This window comes from Pinus tabuliformis, chromosome 1_1 (assembly GCF_031772625.1).
Source record: "Pinus tabuliformis cultivar Carrire ecotype Pingquan chromosome 1_1, CPIR1, whole genome shotgun sequence".
NCBI lineage: Eukaryota > Viridiplantae > Streptophyta > Pinopsida > Pinales > Pinaceae > Pinus > Pinus tabuliformis.
Genome location: NC_142297.1, coordinates 243365215 through 243372554, shown reverse-complemented (window position 1 = coordinate 243372554; position 7340 = coordinate 243365215). Strand labels below are relative to the sequence as shown.

The 7340-nt window shown below is 40.4% G+C and overlaps 1 long non-coding RNA gene across 1 annotated transcript in view; it reads left to right on the top strand.

Annotated features, from left to right (window-relative positions):
• LOC149212431 (uncharacterized) overlaps positions 1-7340 on the top strand; it is a 53178-nt gene that overhangs the window by 27486 nt on the left and 18352 nt on the right. The gene's annotated exons all lie outside the window — the stretch shown is intronic.

Here is a 7340-nt window from a genome sequence, read left to right as displayed (position 1 = left end):
ATGTAGCTAAAAGAAAGTAAAAATCATAATTTGACCACTCTCAACAAGAAATGTACCACAAAATGCAAAATATGGCAGGGACAAAAAATTAGCATGTGGGCAAAAGCCGAACATGAGCTCTACCCCTATCATTATGGCCACCACTCTATTTCGTAAGGCCCCTTATGTGAGCCTCCTGGATCATTAAGGAACCCATGATTGTCCCAACCCTTGGCGGGCGATGAACTGCCCTACCCCAAGGGGGTATCCATTGCTATATCATTCACATCATGCTCTCATTCCTTGGAGCCCCAAGCAATAAAAGAAAGAAAAATCAATAAAAGGAAAGAGACATATCAAGAACAGTGGAAAAACAAAGGTTGGGGTAACTCATGTAGCTCCTTCCTACATATTTATACCCATATGCGGGCTTCCCTCATTATAGCTACCCTTGTATCATGGCATGTGGCTTGGAGCTCTCCTTGTTGCCCCACTTTATTCCATCATTATTTCATATGACAACTGCCATCTAGAACTGTTAAAATTGGCAACTAGTGCCATTTCCACCTTGGGACAGCTCATATGATGGAGATAATTATTGCATTGGATTCCTCTTTCAGAGAGGTACAATTTTGATATAAAGATAATCTCATTCTCACAAGAAGAAATGGAATTATGAATTTATTTCTCCTATGGACAAATTGTCAAGGTTGGCACCAGTCAAATGTAGGCTCATGAAGGCCAACAGATGTCTCTCTTCACCCTCAACATTGTGTATAAATAAGAGAGACCTTTTCCTCATTTGGAGATCATCATCTCATCACATCTTCTTCTCTCTCTTGATTGGGTCAAAAAACTTTGGAGGCTTCTCTCTTTTACTTAGCACATGTCGCTGGGCAGCTCTCTTTCTTCTTCGCACGTGTGGCGGGAGGCCGAGTTTTTCTGGGCAGAACAAGTCGAAATTGCAGAGTGTTGACTAGCGTTGACCAAGGGGTGTTTGATTAGCGCTGACCTCGATTTTTGGGCCATAATTTCGTTTTTCCTAGGCCGCATTTATTGGCATAGAAATAGAGGCATTTGGAGGTGTTTGACAAGCGTTGACTTCAAGTTTGATTGCAGAAAATTACAGCAAACTTTCTCTCTCCTTTGACTAGGTTTGACCAAAGATTTTGAGCTGACTTTGACTCTCTTGGAAGACCAAATTGGACTATTGTTTGGAGGATGTTTTGGGGCAGCTTTGACCACCGTTGACTTTCTGGTTAGAGCTGATTTGACTGCTGTTTTAGTATATCTGTTTTGGGCTTATATTTGTACTCTCTCTCTCTACAGAACTATTGAAGAATAATAAGAAGATTTGATCAAAGGGTGTCCCCACATTGGGGTTTGCCCTAGCATGCGCCACATCTTGTGTCCTCTTGTCTTGACTTCTCTTTTGAATATGATTTTTTATGTTTTATCTGCATTTACTGTCAATATTTATAAGTTAATGTGATTTCTACTGGATATAATTGGAATTTGTCATTGGGCTGCTAAAGGAACATTGAAGTAAATTGTCTTAAGCATAGAACATACCATTGTTATTTAAAATTAACATGGTATCAAAGCTCAGATGAAGACAAAGCCCAAGCAAGAGTAAAGCAAAACAATCACTAAAGGAAGTTGTTGGACAAGGACTTGGAACTAGTCCCAATGACAACTACATTTTTGTTCAAATCTGAGGACAAGCTTAAGGACAAATATGACTATCATGCATGGAAGATGACTTTGGATTTGACTTTGGAAGAGAATGATGCCATGGACTATGTCAAAGGAAGAATAGCAAAGCCTCCTTCAAATGCATCCGTTGTTGCACAAACCAAGTACAAGAAATGTGAGGTAAAAGCTAAGAATATTATTGTTGATTCCATTCATAAGCCTTTGGTTGCATATATCTCTGATTTGGAAACATCTAAGGAGATCTATGAAACGCTGGTTGGGATGTTCAAAGTGAACAATGCAAATCAAATCTTTCTCAAGAACAAGCTGAAAGATATCAATATGGATAGAGTTGAATCCATCCAATCCTACTTCATGAGGATTACCGAGATCAAGAATGATCTCTTATCTATTGGACAAGTCATTGGTGATAGGGAACTCTCTCTTATTGCACTTGGGGGCCTTACAAGAGATTGGGATGTGTTCAACACTACCATTCTTAACAATGACAAGATTCCGGATATGAGGAACTATTGGCCAGATGCACTCAAGAAGAAATAAGGATGATGGAATGAGACAAGCCCTCAAATGGAAACAATCTTACTGCCTTCTCCGCTCATTCTAAGAGAAGGAACAATGCTGGTCCAAGGAATCAAGGACAAGGGTTCAAGCAGGGATTCAAAGAAGGAAGAAAAGGAAGATGCTTCAATTGTAACAAGTTTGGCCACTTCGCTAGAGAGTGTCCTCACAAGAAGGATACTCCATGAGATGATGACAACAATAATAACAACTTCAAGGGCAATGGCAATCGAAGGAACAACAACTTTAATAACAAAGGAAAGAGGAAGCTCCTACTTCTTAAAATGGAGGTGGTCATCCTCCCAAGAAGTCGAGAAACGCCAGGTATGATGAAGTTAATGTTGTAAAACAAAAAGAATTTTATCTTATTTCTTCCCTCTCCACTGCCTCTCCTCTAGATACATTGATAGTGGTGCCTCAAGGCTCTTCACTGGGTATAAAGAAGCTCTTTCAAACCTGGTTGAGAAGAAGACAAATATGGAGATCATACTTGGGGACAATGCCACCTATCTTGTGAAAGGAATTGGGACCGTTACTCTTCACTTAAATCAAGGTCAAACCCTTCACCTACAAGAAGTGTTATATGCACCTGACTTGAAAAAGAACTTGGTTTCTAATTCTGCAATGGAAGATAAAGGTTTTAAGGTGTCATTCGTTGATGGGAAGGTTCGTCTGTGGCAAAGGAATCCAAGAGATGCATTCACTCTAGGATTCAGAGTTGAAGGTCTCTATCAAGTTGGAGGAAGTCCGTTGGGAGCTATGATTTGTGACACCTCTCTTCAATCTGAATTATGGCACCGAAGATTTTCTCACCTTCATTTTAAAGCCTTACTCGATGTAAGGAAGATGGTCACAGGTATGCCCGAATTCAACTTGATTCATGAAGGTGTTTGTCAGGGATGTGAAGCTGGAAAACATACAAGGGGACCATTCCCCTCAACTGAGACTGAAACCACTAATATTCTTCAATTGGTCCATTCTGATCTATCAGGTATGTTTCCCATGACATCTTTGAGTGGATATTTGTATTATGCTATTTTTGTGGATGACTTCTCTCACAAGACATAGATCTATTTCTTAAAGAAGAAGAATGAAGCATTGAAATGGTTCCTCTCCTTCAAACCCTTGGTCGAGAATCAAATAGGGAAGAAGATAAAATTTTCGAGGACCGATAATGGGACCGAATATGAGTCTAATGACTTCAAAGACTATTGCAGGGAAGATGGCGTTAAGAGGGAGACTACAACCACTTATACTCTTGAGCAAAATGGTGTTTTCGAAAGAAAGAATCGTACTATCATTGAAGCTACCTAGGCTATGCTTCATGATCAAGGTCTTCCAAAGTTCTTATGGGGAGAAGTTGTCAACACTGCTGTGTATGTCCAAAACCGATGCCCACATCAAGCGTTGGACTTCAAGACACCCGAAGAAGTATTCACCGGTAAGAAACCTGATGTTTCTCATTTTAGAATTTTTGGATGTCCCGTATACTTTCATGTGTCGAAAGAGAAAAGAAACAAACTAGATGCATCTGGGAAGAAAGGAACATTCGTAAGCTACAGTGAAACTTCGAAGGCATATAGAATTTATGTGCCTAGTCAAAGGGAAGTGGAATTAAGTCACAATGTCATTTTTGATTAAGATTTTGCACTTAGAAAGATTCAAGATCTTCCTATTCCTAGGAAGAACAATGATGATGATGATGATGCAAGAAAGAAGGATGAATCTTTGTCAGATGAACCGATGCCTGATGTTGAAGGACCGATGGATCCCATTGATCCACCTCCTTGTGATCCCTCTACTACAAGAAAGAGGCCTTTGTGGCTTAAAGATACTCTTGAAGATGTCGAGAAACAAATTGCACAGAGGGGGACAATTCGTGAAAGCAAGAAGAAGAATAGGTACCAAGGCTACTTAGTTGCCATGAGTACCATTGTACAATTTGAGCCTTGTACATTCGAAGAAGTTGTAAAGCAACAGGTTTGGAAGGATGCGATGAACGAAGAGTATGAGTCAATAATGAAGAATGATGTCTGCGATGTGGTTCCTAGACCCAAGAATATGTTTGTGGTCACTTCAAAATGGTTGTACAAGATCAAACATGGAGCTGATGTGAGTTTCATGTGGCAGGGGTCCTGCAATTCTCCATGACTTGAATACAGAATCATATATTTCCACTATCCCCGCTTCATGGCTGTCCTCACCAACCACCACCACTTTGTATGTCCCTCTACTGTCGCCCTCCCCTTCCACGATGCCTCCAACACTTAAGACCGTTATGGATGAGATGGGGGTCAGTTTTAAGGAGGTTCTTGTGAGGGGATTGGAAACAACAAATGATAGACATGGATGGAGATCGATTGTGTGCAAGAACAAGCCTGCCCCTGATCCATAGAAAGTAACAAATTTTACATTACCATTTGGCGCCACGAAGGAGGGAAAGGAGATGCAGGGGGTATTCCTCCAGGTTCCTGTGAAGAAGAAGAAAGCCAAACAATGAAGAGGCCTTCTGCCAACATCTTGCACAAGCAGCCATGGCTTCCTGTTACCAGGCTTCTCCGCCCATTTACTCGTTATGAATTGGGTTGATGTGAGCAGAGCATTGCATTTCTTGGACACACTGCAAAATCTACACAAAGATGTTGAGAAATTCAAGGCCAGATTTGTAGCTCGAGGCTTCTCTCAAAAGGAAGGAGTAGACTATGATGAGATATTTGCATTAGTTGCCTGATATACCTCCATCCATTCGATCATAGCTCTTGCTGCTTCGCAAGGATGGAACCTTCGTTAGATGGATGTCAAAATTGCCTTCTTGCATGGTTCGCTTAAGGAGGAAGCATATGTGGAACAACCTGAAGGGTTCGAGGTTCAAGATCATGAGACACATGTATGCAGGTTGATGAAATCCCTCTATGGGTTGAAGGAAGCCCTTAGGGCTTGGTATGAGATGATCGATATCTATCTTATGAAGCTGGGATATACAAGAAGTGATGCTGATCCGAACCTATACTTCAAGGTTGAAAATGACAGACCTCTTATTCTAGTCCTTTATGTGGATGATCTCTTTCTAAAAGGCAATGACCCTCTCATTCATCAAAGCAAGAGGGAGTTGGCTTCCGAGTTCGAGATGAAGGACCCGTGACTGATGCATTATTTCCTAGGGTTGTAGGTCTGACAAAAGCCAGGTGAGAATTTCCTTTCTCGAGGAAAATATATTTTGAAGCTACTTGAGAGATGTGGGATGGTGGACTGCAAGTTCGTGACTACTCTGATGGAACTCAACTTCAAGAAGCTATGTGGAAGTGCTGCTGGGCTCAGACTGGCAAACCATACAGAGTATAATCAACTTGTGGGGGAACTGATGTTTTGGGCAACTCCCGTCTTGACATATGCTTCGCTGTGAACAAATTGAGTCAATATATGGCCGAGCCTCATCACATTCATTTGATTGTTGCCAAGAATCTCTTGAGATATCTCCGAGGCACAATCCACTATGGACTGAGATACACTGTCGGGGATTCGAGACTACATGGATATACAGATGCTGAATCGTAAGAGCATGTTTGGATGCTGTTGGCATTCTGATGCATGTGTTGTCCTTGATGGCAACTCACTTGTAACAGGACAAGTATATTGTAACTAGATGAATCCACAGATTAGTTCAGAGGTGATCGAATGATGGAACAAAGTACCAGAATGATGGGTCAAAGGTTTACAGATTAGAATAAGAAGTTTGATAGAGGTGAATATTTGAAAATCTATACATGGGTTTGTCAAGGCCAAGTCACGTATACACGCGAGTTTGGTGAAGCAAAGTAGCGTGTGGTTTTTTCACCATGGTATTCTAAATAGTAAGGGTCTCTACCATGGTATTGGCCCATAGTAATGAGCGCGACAATGGATATTGATCTCGTCAAAGATTACCACCAGCACTAGTGTAGTTTTGACTCGTGGTATTGGATAAGGACTAAACTATGTAAGGAGGTAAAGATCAAAGTGATAAGTGTGCATGTGAAAGGGTTTTTGATGAATACTTCAATTTGAAGTATATTTGCATTGTAAGGGCCATAATTGTCACGTAGATCTGAAATAATTATTCACCGATGAACACAATGATGGATTGGGATCATGAGACTTGAAATGACTTTTCATTGTATGATCTGCTCATGGATTAACTAGATCTAAGTATTGATGCATGTTTTTATCTCTGAATATTATGATCTAGGCCTTTCTGAAGTTTTGAAGAGCTGCACAATTTTAGGTCAAAATTTACAGATCTATACGTTGGTCTAGGGAAAAGCGCATATACACGCGGGTTTGCTTCTTCAAAGTCGCGAATATAAAGTAAGGGTTTTTGTTCATATATGAATGATCAACCTAATCAGTGCTGTTGTTTCCCAGATGTCTGTCAATGAAGTCCTCATGTTGATCTGGGTTGAGTGATAATGTATAAAGTAGAACTGATTGAATGATGAAGTTGAATTTGTATACATGTTGATTGGTTGAAAAGATTATTGATGTTGCTAGTTGTATGAGGGTTTAGTAAGCTAACAGAGTATTTCAGTATATCTTTGGTCAAATCTATGCCTGATTCAAAATTACAAGTTTTCAATTTTCAGTATATTAAAATAGGTACGCGGGTTTCTCTATTGAAAAGCGCATATACATGCGGGTTGCCTTAAGTGAAGTAGCATATACATTTTGGCATTTGAATGATCAGGATTGCAGTTGATTCTGTGTGTTGATGCAGTATTCTGAGTTCAGTTCTGTGTACTGGTTACAGTGATCTGACTGTTCCAGTTGATTGGTTGAGTTTTGATTAAGTGTCAGTTGATTGGGTTTCAGTGATTGGTTGATTTAGTTGTATTACAGTGTGAGCTACAATTCATTATTGATATTGAGCTTAAGTGTTGATAGTAGATCCAGTGTGAAAATTTATGAAACGTGGTCCATGGATGTTGCTGGGGGTTGGAGCCTTTAGTGAGGAAGTCGAAGCTTCCTGCTAGTAATAGCTGGTGATCAGATCAGGGGGTTGGAGCTCCCTTCTAGTAGGAGTTAGAGAACGAGCGAAGGTTGTAGCCTTTCGC